Below are 18,686 nucleotides of genomic sequence, written 5' to 3' on the forward strand. Positions count from 1 at the left end.
CAGATCATTTCCCTTAAGAAGGGAGGTAAAGCTTGTATTATGTTCTGTTACGCTTTCTTAAGGATGAAATTTTGTTATAAATAAACAGTGAACGTTTTAGTAAAGAAATGCTGTCTAAATCTGCTTTAGAACAGCTGAAGGTAAAAATGGAATATCACCAAGATGAGACCGATATTAAATGAGAGGTTCACAACCATAGTGGACCAAGTCCATCTGGAATAGTTCTGAGATACTGAGTCTTAAAGTTCCTGGCTCACGCTTAGCGACCTTCACCTTCCATAGGAAATGCTGTCCTCTGTGGAGTAACAAATGAGTTATGGACTTTGTTTGTTATGGCGATGAATAAATCTAAGTTTTCTTAATCGGAAATTGTATTAATCCACAAACTAATCACTGGTGGACTTGGTCCACTCTGGTTGTGAGCCCCTTAAATGTCGTTAGCACGCTGTGCGTGCGAGTTACAGAATTGCACGTCATATGATCGACGAGTTAAGAGCATTTATGAATAAATTTGAAATGTGACATTACCAAGTAGAACATGGACAACTTCAATTTCTGTGACAATAAACTATCTTCTTACCAAAAATATAAGACCCTACTTCAAGATCTACAGCAGAATTCACTGCTAAGTTTGGAGAAAGTGACAATTGACAAGGAATCGAGATTGTTTTGAAATCCTTTTGGCTTACAGCCGATAGAAGATCCCGAAAGTTTATAGCTTGAATTGATAAATCTACAGAATAGCACGCCACTCAGGAATGCAACTGTTCGTAATGCTGCCTAAATCAGACTTTCCAAACGTACTCTTCGCTTTCATATACAGTATACTGTATGTGCTTGAGTCAGAGTTTAATACAAGAAAGAAGTGTAAAAGCTTTCAATGTACAGAAAGAGCTCAGAACTAAATTTATTTCATCTGCGTGACATGTAAAACATATTACCCTGAATTTGTGATTGTTTGCGAATACAGACTATTACCTTTCTGAGAACTGTGGAATACTCTTAATGTATAAAGACTTGTAAATTCTCGCGTTCTATGTTTTATATAAGACATGTAATAAGAAATATTAACAGATAGTGTAATAATAAGTAAGTGTTGCAGCTACAGTATGTTTGTTGTATCTTTTATTCAGTATGTTTCCAGTATTAAACTAATTTACAAAGCTAGGAAATAATATAATTTTGTTGGTGTGTTTAGGTACAATCTGCCTAAAATTGCTATAATTATTGTACCATGCGTCATTCTGAAATTCAAATCATGGAGTAGATATCACGACCACCTGCATGAGCCGGCAGAGCGCACCGTGGCAGTGAACTGCTTTTGCAGCGAAACTACTAACAACCTGTAACTGCTGCGGCTGGCTCCGTCTGTCTTTCTCTCTTTCAAGGATTTCTAGCACTTTGTGAACACGAGTTTCCCATCCATGACCAAGACAATTGAGGTACGCCCCCGAACAACGCTGTATAGAACATTTTCCATTTTTTACAGTAGAGACATAAAACGATATTATCATAAAATAAACAATAATTTAATTCGTATATCAAGGAAACAGGCACATTACAACATCACAATACATATGAACTTTTAATCAGCTTTTTACTACTGAATGTTTTAAAATTGATGTAGTTTTATAAGGAATAACAGTGGAACAACGATGTATTTTAAACAATGCTGTATGTTTTTTTAATGATGAACACTTACTAATAAGACATGAATTTGTGATCTTATAAACATTAAAAGCAAAGAAGAGGCACAAAATAACATAATCCATGTAACACTTTAAGGTTCTGTACCATGTAAATACCGTAATTACTTTTTACATCTTGACTACATAACTTTTAACACTATATCACTTCAGAAAACGTTTAACTTGTCTTTCTTGTGTTAAATTTTATATTACCTTGTTAACATGTTTCAGCCTGCTATAGGCCATCTTCAGAACTGGTTGTTGCTGGTTTTGGCGGCTTTTGTTTGTGTTTCCTGGGTGTGTTTGTGTAGTGTAATGTGGAGTCAAAGAGTGTGTGTTCTGAAATTGAGTTGTGTGTTGAGAATTTATTTAGGATGTATTTTGTGTGTCTGTATATTTCGTATTGCTCTAGTGTATTTAGACTCTGGCTTTTTGGTTGGATGTGTAGAATTTCCATGTCTGTGTTGATGTCTCTGTAGGTGTGGTTAGCATTTGTGATATGTTCTGCATATGTGGAAGTTTTTTGTAATTGTGTTATGGTTGCGATGTGTTCTTTGTAATGTGTTTGAAATGATCTGCCTGTCTGTCCTATGTAGAAGTTGTTGCAGATGTTGCATTTGAGTTTGTATACGACTGTGTGGTTGTATTTGTTTGTTTGTGTTGTTTGTGTGTTGAGATGTTTTTGTAGAGTATTGTAACTTTTATACAAAACAATAATGTAATTTTATTCTCACAACAACAATAATCACTTTCTATAATTGAATGTAAACACTCCCGTAAACAATGGAATTTCCACTCCACACAGCAACGTAGTATTCGTTATTGCACTCTACAGACGACAATGACAATTTACTTGGATTATTGAGAATAACAATGTACTGCTAATCTTAACTAATGTTCACAAAGCACTATTTACAACACAAAACTGTCAGTTCTCAGTTCACAGTTCGTTCGCCTTGGCTAGTTCTTCTAACTCAGTCACTCCCGTTCACAGTATCTCGAACCCCAGACCTTCAGAGACAGTCCACTGAACTTCGAACTCAGGTCCCCCAACTGTGGTCCACTGTACTCGAACTCCGGACTTACGGCGACAGTCCACTGGCCAGGACGCTCATACAGCTGCGGACACACTCAAGTCGAACTTCGGTCTCGAAGCTGCCTTCACTGCTACACAAGACTGACTGGTTTGCTGTCCAAACACTAGCAAAGACTGCAATTCACTGCTCAGCTCACTTGCGTCTCCAATTTATAACTAGACCATAGTTTCGGGAAATTACGATGCTGGAAATTTCTACAGATGTCCAGAAGATGGCGACTCTGGACTTCTCTGGATTTCTTACCTCCGTCGCAGGCGCATTACTCCCCCCTCTCTGCCTTCGTCACGTCCGCGCCGCCTCCTCGCGCTCTCTCCTGCCAGACGCGCACGAAGTTCTCCGAAGCGCCGAGAGTATTCGGCCTGTCGTCACAGTATTATTTGTTCTGTATGCTATGTTGTAATTTAATTTCTTAAATGAGGTTGCTATTTTGTGTGTGCTTTTGTTCGTATGATAGTGTGATGTATTTCTAGTGTTCTTGTGTTTGTGTTGTATTTTATGTTTTTTGTGATTATGTTTTGTTTTTCTTAGTCTGTTGTTTATTATGTTATGAGTTCGGGGCAGATAGACGACATTAAGATATGTGGATCATATGCGGAGACAAAGAGGAAGGCAGAATATAGGAAAGACTGGAGAATGCTGGGTTTGCAGTGAAATACTTGCCCTTGGGCAGAACAATATGAATTATTATTATTATTATTATTATTATTATTATTATTATTTGTAATTACAGTAACTTGTTATGTCCTTAAAACTGTATTTTAATGCCTACTTTCGATCATTATGGAGCCTAGTTGAGGTGTCTGAAAGTTGATTGATGGCGTAAAATATCAGAAGTCTATTGTTCTATAAAAATATAATGTATGTTTTTGCAGGCATCATTATGGCATTAATAGGTTTTATTATTTCAACGGACTCAACGTACCTGTCTTGTGCGATAAATTTGCTAGAACGCTGTACGTATTAGGAAGAGAGTGAGATAGAGATACTATACCTCACTCGTTCTACTAACGGAGGCATCTTGCGGCAACAGTGTACTAGCTAAGACCCGTAAGACCAATGCTTTTCTTTTAAGGTGAAATACTGTAGACATACCAAAAACACGTTGTCAGTTTCTGTGTTATAGTTAAGAACGACGTCTTTTCCAGTAAACTAATACGCGTCATACCGCTCCTGCAAGGTGAATTTCGTGGTAGTAACATTGATTCAGTTGGGAATATCATTCCCAGTTTGTTTTGAATTCCATCGATGTGTGTGCAGGCTAACTCAGGCGAAAACGTTTGATCGCGTACTATTTCGCAGAAACGGAGCTGCAAACCACAGTGGACTTACAGCAGGACCTTACTTTCGATATAATAAGCTTATGGTCTTAATGGACGGCGTGTGTCGATACAAGTGGGCACTGCCAGTTAAGTAACCACTACCTGGCACGTCTTCCGCGCAACAGTGCATTAAGTTCCATTGACACAAATATAAAGTTCACAGATTCACAAATTTGATAGTACGGTAATTGTCTACATTGAATTCCGATTCCAGTCTTTACGAGAACAAGAGAGAATCTGTTGTAATGGTGGGCTCATCACTCTAGCCAGTTGTGATATTAAGTCTAAAAGTAAATATTTGAAACTAAATGCTGCGATCTTCAAAACTCTCTCCTTATATAAAATGTTTCAATGAAATTGGAGCTTTCGTTTCCTACGCAAAATTTTCCCTCATTATGTTGCCATGAATTATTATTATTTTTTAGTTGGTTATTTAACGATGCTGTATCAACTATGAGTTATTTAGCGTCGATGAGATTGGTGATAGCGAGATGGTATTTGGCGAGATGAGGCCGAGGATTCGCCATAGATTACCTGGCATTCACCTTACGGTTGGAGAAAACCTCAGAAAAAACTCAACTACGTAATCAGCCCAAGCGGGGATCGAACCCGCGCCCAAGCGCAACTTCAAGCCGGCAGGCAAGCGCCTTAACCGACTGAGCCACGCCCGTGGCATGAAGTATTATTATTGACTGCCATTTGTTTAACAAAATAATGCCTTTGCAGAACATTCATATTCCTATTTACTTTATTTGTTATATGATCAATTACAGTTGCTGTAGACGTTGTCAATGCCAGAGTAATATGGTTTTAAAATATATGATCTAAAAACTGCAATAAGGAAAAAAAAGCAAATGTCAACTGAAACATTTTAATTGCAGCTTTAAATGTATTTAGTGGTAAATATTTGCAGTTATTGGGAATTTTAATATAAAACCTAATAGTAGCAAATATTACTTTTGGATATTTGCATATTTGCTATTCTTGTGGTTTTCAATATGGAAGAAATTTCAATAAGTTGTATCATAGTTATGAAAATTTATTTTGAAAGAATGTAAGTTAATTTTGTTTTAGAATAATTAATGTTTTATAAATATACTGTATACAGGAAACAGAAGGAATTTTGAAATTTCTAAAATAAGCTTTACATGAATCATTGATAAGTTTCCAAATTCCTCCGACTTTTTAGTTTATATGACGCCATTCCAGTTTTGGTTAATGAAGTGTAAAGAAATTTTGAATTCCAACCAATCACAGTCATACATCGCGATAATTTCTGTAACTCGATTTATCACTATCGATTTATCGCATAGTCGTTCTTTTGCTTAGTCACTGTCGCCAACTGTTTCTACGTAAAATCGATTAGCATGAATCCATTGTACTAAGGATCGTATTCATAGACGAGACTTTGGACCAAAGTTGACTTTGGAAAGTACAAAGTCACCATTTTCTTATTCACAGTCGACACTTTGACGAAAGTAAACTTCAATCGTGACTTTACTTCGAAGTCGTCGAAAATCTAGACTTTGACTTTGACTTTCTTTCGTAGACATAAGGAAAAGGGCTGATATTTGGAAAATTGTTGAATTTGCCGAGAATATTGAGGATATCCAGGAGATTATTAATGCTGCTCATGTTCCTTAGCGTATTATTAGATATAGATAATAAATTCAAATCAAGGTACAGATTTGATAAACAGACCATATTAGATATCCTCGTCATCTTTGAGTATTCATTGATGAATAATAATCAAAGAGGATTATCTGTTCCACCATAATACAACTTCTTATTCCATCGCGATTTTACGCTACAGGTAAGGATTGCTGGCTTAATATTGCTTTTGACTATATTCAATACTATAGAGGACAGGTTATGTAGTTAGATATATACAGTTACTTTGCGAGTATAATCCAGCTGTCATCATAATAGTGTTTTCTGAATATTGATTTCAATTAATTGTTAAGTAGTTCCTGCAGATATGCAGGGTATACCTCTGCGAACTGTCAGCAGGATAATATGTCTCTTTCACAAGTGTGCTGTGTAAGTGAAACGTGTTCCTGTCAGTGAAGCTGTATAGGTTATAGTGGCAGTGCAAAGTATTTGAACAGTGAAATGTTTTTGAAGTGTTAGTGAAATCAGGATAGAATCAGTGAAATGTGTCGTAGTTACAGTGCAGTGAGTGAGTTGACAGCGAAATGAGTGTAATGTTGAAAGGTACTTGTGCAGATATGAACATATACTCGTGGGTTTTAGTTCGATCTTAGTTTTAAGATACAAATTAGAATATTTCAAATGTTATTTTAAGTGATCGTTTCATTTAATTTAGTATATTCCCTGTTGTTATTATTATTATTATTATTATTATTATTATTAGTATTAATTATTAGTATTATCATTAATTGTATTTTTAATTAATAAGTTTATTATTGTCATTATTGAGTGTAATTAGTTACCACTGCCACCGGGTATATACCCATTGCAGTGTGAATAAATACATACAACAGTCTGTCATTGGTGGCATCTTCTTATCTCCCATATCTTCAGAATAAAATTATTTTATAATGAAATAATTCGAGGGCTTAATGTGAAACTAACGTAACTACAATCGATGTTTTATTCACAAGAAAATTCTTAACAGGTAATACTATTTCAGGTGAACTATACCATCATGTTTTATAGTTACGAATTGTGTTGTATATAAGAGTGTTCGGAACTGAGTTACGATTTTTTGTGACCAAGTAAAAGAACAAATTATTATCAATTTTTGTACTTACGTTAATTTCACAATAAGCCGTCGAATAATAATATTATTATTCTAATGTAAAGCTGCAAGAACGGCTAACAATCGCTTAACATATATCGATGTTCAATTGTTTTATTGAAATGTGACTCAAAAATGGCTTTGATTGTGGAAATGCCTACTCTATTTCAACTATCTATTAATTTAATTCGTTAGGAAGCAGTGATTTTGATTGCCAACATTAGAACAAGATCGTCAAATCTCGACTTACCGAAGTCAAAGTCTCAGAAGTATTGTTTGTTTTATTGAAATGTGACTCAAAAATGGCTTTGATTGTGGAAATGCCTACTCTATTTCAACTATCTATTAATTTAATTCGTTAGGAAGCAGTGATTTTGATTGCCAACATTAGAACAAGATCGTCAAATCTCGACTTACCGAAGTCAAAGTCTCAGAAGTATTGTTTATGAATAGGACTTTTGACAAAGTTAAACTTTACTACGAAAGTCGACTTTGGAAAGTCTCGTTTATGAATACGGCCCTAAATAAAGCGAAATCCTACTTCCACATCTACATCTTCATCTTCTAATTCCATGTCCATTGTATCTAAAGAAAATGATACTCCTTCATAATAATTGTTCATTTAATTAATGTATTATTTAGGTTATTTGTAATTATACTATAAAATCTTCTTCTGTACCTTAGTTTAACCTCTCCCTTTTAGGTTCATTTACACGACCCTCGCCACACGGGCCATACAGGGCCGCGACCTATACTATAAAATGTTTAAATTAAATTATGATTTCAGGAGAAAATGAAAACATATTTTTCTTATAATAACAAGAGTAATGCGTAGTACATGTAATTAACATTTTTATACCTGTATTTCGCTTTTCTCAATTGGCATTACTGAATAACATTCAATTTCTTTATTGCAGTAATCGTTATTCATCTATTTCGACTTCACAATGTCTGAATAGGTTAAGTATTCATAAAATAATTCTGTGGTGTTTGGCTAAAGGGATATAAGTCATAAAAATGAGTTCGGAGATAAATGAAAATTAAACTTGGAACCCTTATTACAGATAATTTTCTACACAAATAAAACACATCAACTGCTAGTATTCTGTGAATTTTGCACATCCACTTGTATAATTTAACTTTTGTTTTCATCTGGGGAACAAAATTCCACCTGGACAAAAAAATGACTCATACCCCTTTACCCGAACACCACAGAATTATTACCATTTTGTGAGCGAATTTTAAGGATATATTATTTATATTTTTATTTTATTCACGAAATAGTCCTAATAAATGTCACTCGAGGTCTGAGATTACTATAGATAATACGTTTATGAGGCATAAAATTATATTCAATTATACAGATTTATCCATCAAAACCCATAACATAAAAAAGGAGTAGACCAAGGAGGAGTAAACTGAGATCAAATTTTTAATAAAATTGTTATCTAAAAATTCTCTTAAACGTAAAATGGCAAGACATGCAAAGATAATTTATTTCGCTACAAAACATACTGTACTTGCTCATTTCAGTCTAATAATAATTTAAGCTTATCAACATACAAACCGAGAAATGTAGGCTAATATGTTTTGGAGTAGTCATTAGAATACTATCGGCTGGGGGGAACACGTTACAGATACAGCGGGAAAAGCATGGACAGCGTTACACTTTGTGATGAGGATACTAAGAAAAGGCTCTGATAAATCCAAAGAGATTGCATATAAATCACTAGTACGTCCAGTAATAGAATGGTGCTGCATGTTGGGATCCTTACAGATTAGAACATATTAAGACACTGGAAAAGATTAAAAAAGGGCTCTCAAGTGTTGTCGGAAAAATTCACTATTAAAATGGGACACACTCACGAACAGGAGAACGCGAATTCGATTATGCGCACTGTTCAAAACATACAGAGGTGAGCCTGCCTGGAGAGAAATAAAAAATAGGTTGTAGCCGCCAAATTATTCTTCAATATAAATTGAGGGAAAGAAGACAGAGGACGGACACTGGAAAGTTTTCTTTTCTCAATCGTACTATCAGGGACTGGAATGCTTTACCTGCAGACTTACTAAGGGCTTTACCAACAACCAAAAATTTATTTAAAAATAGGCTTAAGGACTTTACTAATAGACGGTAATTATACACAGAATTTAAAGGGTGTAAATGATATGTTGTTATTGAAGTGTTGCATCAGTGAAGAATTACTGTATGTTGTGTCAGTGAAGTGTGTTGTGTAAGTGAAACGTATTCCTGTCAGTGAAGCTTTATAGTTTATAGTGGCAGTGCAAAGTATTTGAACAGTGAAATGTTTTTGAAGTGTTATTGAAATCAGGATAGAATCAGTGAAATGTGTCGTAGTTCCAGTGCAGTGAGTGAGTTGACAGTGAAATGAGTGTAATGTTGTAAGGTACCTGTGCAGATATGAACATATCATACTCGTGGGTTTTAGTTCGAACTTAGGTTTAAGATACAAATTAGATTTATTTCAAATGTTATTTTAAGTGATCGTTTCATTTAATTTAGGAAATTCCCTGTTATTATTATTATTATTATTATTATTATTATTATTATTATTATTATTATTATTATTATTATTATTAGTATTAATTATTAGTATTATTATTAATTGTATTTTTAATTTTAAGTTTATTATTGTCATTATTGGGTGTAATTAGTTACCACTGCGACCGGGTATATAGCCTACCCATTGCATTGCAGTGTGAATAAATACATACAAAATTCTACTTAAATTGATTATTAATAGAACTGATATGGAAAATATTTATACATAAATTATTCGGAGACAATTCCTAATAATTATTATTTTAATGCTGTTAATTAAATTGGTGAACAATATTATACATTTTAAACCGAATTTCGTCAGAACTTCGTACTGAGACAAATATCGAAGTTTTGTTCACATACACAAATACTTTCCCATCAATAATTAATTGTGGCATGTCATTGGCCAGTGAATAGAATCGCAACATGCAGTTTCTTTTAAGATACTTTATAAAAATGGCGATTCTGCTGTTGCTGCTAGAAGAGAAAATCAGCCACCAGCGTAGCTCAGTTGACTGAGGCGCTTGTCTGCTAACCCGGAGTTACACTCGAGCGCGTATTCGATTCCATCTTGGGCTGATTATCTGGTCAGGTTTCTCCCGAGGTTCTCGCTAACCGTAAGGCAAATGTCAGGTAATCTATGGCGAATCCTCGGCCTCATCTCGCCAAAATACCATCTCGCTATTACCAATCCCATCGACGTTAAATAATCGAGTGTTTGATATAGCGTTGTTAAATAACCAAATAAAAAGAGAGAATATCAAGTTTATTTTCATCTGGGAAAGCGTGATGTTATCCTATCAGAAAATAAAAAGAGGTAATGGGTGCAACATTTTGAAACTACGGAAAGTGATTAGAAGAAAAGTCTTACACTTAGGTCTCAGAGTTTTCAGAGATAAACAATTAAGCTTTCACCTCATTGTATCGCACTCCTGGGACGAACCGCACGCAACGGATATTTTAAGTGCAGTGCGTTCACTGTAACGGCTCTACCTGATCGTCTCATCGGATCCCCTATCAGCTGTTTAAAACATGACGTACGATATTGACATTGCTGAAAACAGAGGAGTTTTGAGGTTAGGCCTATTAATCATGAGTTTTAGCGAATAAGAATTTGTAATTGCTTCATGCTTCTTAATTGAAGAGGAAGAAACGAAAGAGATATTGGTTACGTAATATATATGTAAGAAACGACTTGATTACTGTAATGGGAATGCCTCAAATTGTATAATTCTTCGCAGTTTTCTACAAGCGAATGCGTTTTCCGTCTACCGCTTTGGCGCGACTCTAAACATGGCACAACTTAATAGTAACAGTTGAGCAATTAAAATGTATTTATTAAAGTAGGCCATGATCGCACGCATCGGAAAAGTTGCTCATCCGAGAAACGTGGACGGATTTACCGAGAGCCGAAGCGTGCGATACAATTGGAGCAAAGTTTGTCTTCCGATCCGTGCGATTCTTCCGATGAGTGCGATACGATGTAGTGAACGCTTACCTTTAAGTTACACACAGTGAGACAGGTTGTTACACAAAGTCCAAAACGTCCTGTGAGACGTTTCAACAGCATATTCACTTCATTCTTGAGATTTGGAAAACATCGATGAAGATGAACCTTTGTTATATCAATTTTATTTTATTATTATTATTATTATTATTATTATTATTATTATTATTATTATTATTATTATTATTATATTTTGGTCGTGTTAAGGCCATCAGGTCTTCTCATCCACACTGTCTGAAATTTGTATACACAGACTACAGCGGAAAAACAAATTAGTAACATTCATCTCCATCTTAGCGGTTTTGTTAACAAACTGTCTCCAGAAAAACCCCGTCAGCTACATCCCCGAAATTCATAACGTCAAAAAATTGGAAGAAGTCTTCCTATAATTTTAAGTCCTGCACATTCCAGCATTCCAACAGTCATATCCTAGTATTATAATTCAGAGACCGGAAGTTTAGGCATTATGAATCATTAAAATAGGCATTATAAACAGCTAAAATACGAAATAAAAGGCAGTTACAAAATCATTGCACTAGACCCACAACCTTGCACTTTCCACAAAGGGATTTCGGCAGCAAGAAAAGCTTTACATAAGTCGAATGCAAATTGAGATTTTCGACTCGATGGTGCAATTAGTCTACTGTTGGAAGCAAAGAAATCTTCTTCCCATTAGCATTGGAAAGTGCATTTTTGTGTTTGGTTGCACTGATAAGTTGCGATATGCAATATTTAGCTAGCTACAACAACGTCGCAATGAAAACTGAAAGAAAAATAACCGTTGAAAATAACGCTAGACCCGCACTCATTGGTGCCTTGTCAAATAAACACAAGCGATAATTAAAACGCTTACTGTTATACATTTTTGCAACTGCAGCACTCATTGTTGCAAGGAGAATATGAAATGACTGAAAGACAATAATATACATTCGATGAAGTCATTTTCATTGTAGCGGTTATAGAAGTAAATTAAAGTATATCTGTAGGCAATTTTTAATAATAAATTAATAAAGGCAAAAAAAGCATTTATTTCGTAAATTAGGCATTTATATTAAAAAGGCAGAAAAATGCAACATAAAACTGTGACGTTACAATCACAAAGGTATAATTTGTACAGATTTACTTTCAAAATGAAGATAGATTTAACACATTTGAAAAGCCATTCTGCCAAAGTTCCGGTCTCTGAATACAATACTATAAATAATAATAATAATAATATAATACTATAATATTTTTAAATACCCGATACTTTGTGAAGTGATCTATCTGCTGATAGACGTGTGACATTGTCTCCATTTCATTTCCTCCTAAATATCCCCCTTGTTCTTCCCAGCTTTCTTCGTCGTCAAAGCAATGAGGTTTCAGTCAGTTTGCTTAGTCGACTCTAAAGAGATTTCTGATTTTTTTTTTGTCTACTGTTTTTAGCGACGACTCTAAATTTCTCACTCATAAACTGCAGTTTATGTCTACTTTTTATTTTCGTTTCTTTGTCATTTCAATGTTCTAAATTCTTTGTTTGTTAAACTGATCCTTCCCCATCCTAAATTATCTTCTTCTTTTTATCAGAATATTGTTACGTTTGTTATCCATTATTCCTTTTTTATTCTTGTTATAGGTATGTTCAGTTCTTTTAACTTCACCAAATTCATGTCTTCGTGTTAAAGTTTCTTTGTGTTGATACTAAAAGAAGAAGTAATTATCACTTTATATTTCCTGTGCTAATTAGTATTTTCAAAACATTATTACGACTATGGAAATGTAATCTACTTTCCTGTACTTACTTAATAGTTGTTGATTTGACTATTATTGACTGTTATTTCAAGGAGACAGCGATTAATGTATAAGGTTACAGGCACTTCCTTGTACCTTCAGGACTGTTCCTGCATTAATTTTCCGAATACTATACTTGATCTATCTGATAACAGTTATTAGAATGGGGCGTAACTTCCCTATCTCGAGGTCATCTCGCCCCAAATTAGCACGTAAAGAAGCTTGATGACAAACTTATTGAACAAGTATAAAGCTTCAACTATCTAGGTTATGAACTAAATGGAAAAAATAATGAAGCGAAAAAAGACATAACCAAAAGAATATATAAATTTTCATAATATATTTGGTAATATTTATCGAACGCTTAAAAACAAAACAAGAAAAGAAACCACGTTAAATTTTATGCAACAGTGGCTATATTCACTTTGCTCTACGATTCCTAAACATAAGTATTTACATAGAAATCTGAAAGTAAAATACAGAATGCGGAAATGAGATTTCTGAGGAATACAAAAGAATGCACAAAACTAGACCAATTAAAAAATCAAGAAATAAGGAACGAACTGAACACCTATGCCAATAGGAATAAAATTAAAGTTTAGCGTCAGAAGTGGTTACAACATATAAATAGAATGTCAGATACAAAACTCATCATATTAGATTATTGTGATGTACCAAAGTACGTATAATATTTTCGTTCAGAAATTGTGCATTATACCATTACGTTGAGGAATAGGCGTAGCGGAGAAAAATTCTCTCCGGCACCGGGACACGAATCCGGGTTTTCAGCTCTACGTGCTGACGCTTTATCCACTAAACCACACCGGATTCCAGTTCCGATGCCGGATTGAATCCTCTCAGTTTAAGTTCCACCTATCAGTTTCTCTTTGGTGGCCAACCCTCATCCAATGTATCACAGATATCTTACAGTGGCACAATGTCCAACACAATACGTGCAGAGGTGCACTCATTACGAGTGGCAAAGTGGCCGGGATCCGACGGAATGAGCGCCGTCTTAAATCACCAAGTGATTACACTAATAACAAAAAAAAATTTTGGTGAATATCTTGGTATCCAGCAAGCGTTATAAGACAACTGAAACATGCCGATTCCAAATATGGAAATCATTTGTCTCTATTACCCACCATTCTTGAGATATACGACATCAAACTTTATGTGTAAGAACTCACAGACATGAGTTTCAGTAGAGCATTTATTGCTACATGGATTACTAATGAACATGGCTTTAGCTAAGAAAATGGTGCAATTGCGCCACATGGCACATAATTATTATAGTAACATAGTTTAAGGTATAATATACATATAAAATACATACATATGAAATATAAGTACTTCTTTAATTTAAGGTGTGTTTGGTTTAAATTTCTTGGCTGTAAACTTTCGTTTATATATGTCACGCTGAAGTGTCCAGCAGTTGTCGGTCATAATCGCTGCACTCCATCGACCCCGACAGCGTGACTCTTATCACCGAGATGTCCTGATGAAAACGTTCACCATGTTCATCGCTGACTGAACCTAGGTTCTCGGGGAAGAAATCAAGATGTGTGTCGAGGAGATGCATTTTGAGGGACACGTTGCAAACAGCTGTTGTACCCACTGATGCACTTCTGCACAACATTCACATAGTTAGTAGATTTATTATTTCCAAGGAAATTGGCTACGACTGACTTGAATGTCACACTTGCATCTCTTTCAGTACCACCCAGTAAGTCTTGGAAGTGGCTGTCAGCAATGATCTTACTTATTTGTGAACCTATGAACGCACCTATTTTCAATTTTGTGTAACTCAAATCTGGGAACTTGTTACACAGGTGCAAAAAACATCTGAGTCATTGTCTACTGCCTTCATGAAATTCTTTATGAGCTCCAGCTTTATATGAAGCGATGGCATGATAACTTTGTCATGCTCAACCAATGGCACACGAAGGAAGTTTTTACTTCCTGGCTGCATTATATCTCTGATCGACCAATTATTCTTTCTGTCTCTGCTGTCCCACTCGCAGATGGAGCAGCAGTACTTGGTGTAACCCTCTCTGCATTTCCATGAGAATAGTGATAACTTTTAAATTCTTTAAGACGTGAACGGAGCACTTCAGCTTGGGCTTTTGTTAGTACCAAATCCCGTACGAAATCGCAAAATTCAGCAATATTCATTAAATGAATATTTCTTGAGGTTGGTAGTGGTCAGAGTCTGAGTCGTTGGTAGGAGAGGAAAGAGGACTTTCTTCTTACATTTCTTCATTAACTGTGTATTCTGCAGATGCTGTTGTTATTGGATAAGGATGGGATCATGTGGAATTGGTTTAGAAACTGAAGAATGTCTGGATACTTCACAGATGCACGAGTTTTTTGGAGAATCCGGTGGCGTTTGCCAAAGAGAAATAACAATCTGTGGTGTGGTTGTTTGACTCACTCCATATCACAGAAACTCCAAATGCCAAATGGTTGTTCTTCACCTTCCTTATCCAACGTGCAAGTTGCATGCACAGGTCGAACAGATGTACTGTGGTGCCCACGACTTACCACTATCCTCCTTTGAATCAAAGTATAGTTCATATGCTTTCTTCAGAAACGGTGTGAAAGTCTTTCGATGGGATATGTCTGTTACATAGTCGCACAAATAGCAAAACACATCATGCAACAAAACACAAACAACGAACATTTACAGCATTGCATTAAAATTAACGAAAAACGACAAAAAAAACGACGAACGGTGTTTCATGTACTGTAAAAATACAATTTCGTCGATATTTTCAAAACCCGACGTGATAGAGAAAAACGGTTTTCAGATTTGAAATCAGCATGAAAACTACATTAGAAATAGATATCACAGCAGATATCTACCACTTGTTTATCAGTATTATTTACGCATATCACATTATTGTGATGTACCGAAGTACGTATGATATTTCCGTGCAGGAATTCTGCGTTACCATATGATGAAGGCTGGGTAGAGCGGAGAAAAAGGAAAATTGAGAGGTGGAGCTTAAACTGAGAGGATTTTATCTGGCATCGGAACTGGAATTCGGTGTGGCTTAGTGGGTAAAGCGTCAGCACATAGAGCTGAAAACCCGGGTTCGAGTCCCGGCGCCGGAGAGAATTTTTCTCCGCTCCACCCATCCTTCATCATCATATTTATTAGCTTTTGAATACAAACCGATTGGAGTGAGATATGCTGGATGATCCAAAAAACCTTCGCGAGACGCCAATGCCAAGTGGAAAAGAAGAACAGAAGCTAATATTATTTAAAAGAAGATCTGTAAGAAAATATACAACAACACTTCTGGAGAGTGTATTTCAGATGTATTTCTTACACTTCTATCGACTTTCTTTAATATCTGATATTCCGATGAATAGATCTCTCTTTCAAATCCACCATCTTCGACAGAGCTAGAATTAATGAATTACAGACCCAGTAACACCGGTATGTAGACTATGCACCATATTTCACCTTTTAAAGAAAAACTTGGAATACACAGGTATAGAGGCTGCTGGGAAATTGTACATCGACAGGTCTACAACAGCTTCCACTTGTCAGAAGTCTTTGGAAGCTCTTCGTCCTGTATAAAAAGAGTTCATTAATAGCAGCAGGAGTTACACATGCGTGGAAAAGCACGCAGAGATGGTCTCTAGGGCCTCATTATTCATAATCATGACTTTGTCATCTCGCTGAGTACTTTATAGCTTGCTTCTTCCTGCTCCTGAATTCCATCGATCCTGACTTCATGGTATAAAGTTATTTTCTCCAGAAAAGAGAGACTGTTTAAAGAGTAAATTATTCCTACTGGTGCATCTGACAATAAAAATAGCTTAGTAGTTGTGAATATATGAGATTAATAAAAAGTGAGGGAACTTCAGAAACCATTGAAACGCTTTTAAAAGTTTGATTTGGATAAAAAATATATCATAGGTATATCTGCAACATAGTCTAACAATTTAGACGGAGTAAAAAAACTGTGAAATTTTCAGAAATAATCCAGTACTCTCCGAAATACTAACAAATAGAACAAAATTCGAACAAGTATGTATTCTTGACAGATAAACGGAGACATACTACTGTCCAAATTTCACGAGAAGATACCTGCGAGGGGATATGCTCCTTGCGGGGTAAGAGGAGAGGGTCACCTAGTAACTCTGCTCCTCTGAAGGAGCAAGTGGATGGGGATGATGTCATTGGCTGGCTGGGACAAACAAGGTTTAGTCATTGGCCGGCCCGTTCCATGTTGGGGAAGTGGTTGTAAGAGAAGGGGAAAAACTCGCATTCCTTGCTCGGATCGTCTCCTAAAGTACGGACTGGGATAGTAGACATTTGAACCTTCAGGGAGGCAGACTGTAATTCTGAATATTATTTGGTAATTGGAGAACTAATAGAAAGACTATCAGTAGCCAAGCGAGTAGAGCAACAAGTTAATATTAGGATATTCAATATTTCGAAATTAAAAGACGAGGATACTGAGCAACATTATCAGGCCAAAATTTAAAAATAAGTTTGCCGTTTAGCAAGTTGCTTCGAAGTTGAGGAGATAGATGTTAATAGTGTGTGGTGATATATCATAAATAATATCAAAATTACAGTTGAGCAGAGCATAGATTATTATGAAACTAAGAAAGAGAAACCGTGGTTTGTTGAAGATTGCTGCATAGTAGCAGAAAGGAGGAAACAGGCGAAATTGAAATTCCTACAGGATCTAGTTGAGACGAATAGAGATAATTATTTAAATGAAAGACGGGAAGCAAGTTGTACACTTAAAAATAAAAAGAGAGATTACTATATGAACATATAACATGTTTTTTAACAGTATTTGACATACATCTGTTTGAAAATCACGGGCGTCAAACTTAAGTCCTTCATTAGCACTCGCATTCGGACGCAAGCAAAACGACATTAGGTTGTAGTAAGATCAATGAAAATATCCTGGGTTTTGGATCGATCGCTGTAGAGTCTTCTCCATTAACCCTAACTTAATTTATAGAGGGGGTAAAAATTACTTTACTTCGAGGTACAAGGGGTTGGTGTATAATATTTTTCTTCCCTGGCTCTAGTGATTGTCGTGTTGGCCATACTTTCATTTTATAATGCTTATCTCGAGCGCGACAGTCCCATTCGCACAGAAAGCAGCAGAATTTTGTGTAGCCTAATTTCATTCCAAAAATCAATGCTACAACCTTCAAATCCGCACATTAGTAATTTGAATATTATCATTAAAGCTCACTTTAAAGGAATACACGTCTTACACAGAATACTAACACCACGGAAATCTCCTGGTAAACTGAAGCGGTTTCATACGGCGAACCTGTTTCTCTTCCTCAAAATGGAACCGTAAAGAGCAATAAAACAATTTCTACTTCTAGAAGTGATTTTTATAGGGTGGTCTATTGCAAAATATAAACTTCAGTAATGCCATTAAAGTTCATAGTGAAATAAATACACATTTAAAGTAGGCCTAAATTCGAGTAAACTCAAGCGAATTCATACCGCGAACCTGTTTCACCCCTCTCCAAATAGACTCGTAAAAGGGCAATGAAATAATTTCCGTTTCTACAAGTGCTTCTAACATGGTAGCGTACTTTTACTAATATTGTTTTCACATAATGGGTCATCACATTTGTAAAACGAAATACGGTCATTTTAAAAATATAATGCATTGAAAATTAATTATATTGCGCCTCTCGAAAACCTGAACTGAAGGAACATTTCTCTTGTTTTTTTTTTTTTCTAAATTCAGGAGGTCGAAATTCGTAAGAATTTGTTAGTTTTATATCTGGCGCAAAATGACAGTTGGTCAGTGTAATTTTTCTTTTCCTTTCTTTATTTTTATTTGATTTTAAAAATAGCTGGTCATTTACTCCTATAAGGTAGAATGTAGATGGAACTAAGAAAATAATAAACCTCTGTATGTTAATTAAAATATAGGCTAGAGTTTCCCTATAATACTCTCTCTTTGTAACTTTACAAAGGA

This window comes from Periplaneta americana, chromosome 11 (assembly GCF_040183065.1).
Source record: "Periplaneta americana isolate PAMFEO1 chromosome 11, P.americana_PAMFEO1_priV1, whole genome shotgun sequence".
NCBI lineage: Eukaryota > Metazoa > Arthropoda > Insecta > Blattodea > Blattidae > Periplaneta > Periplaneta americana.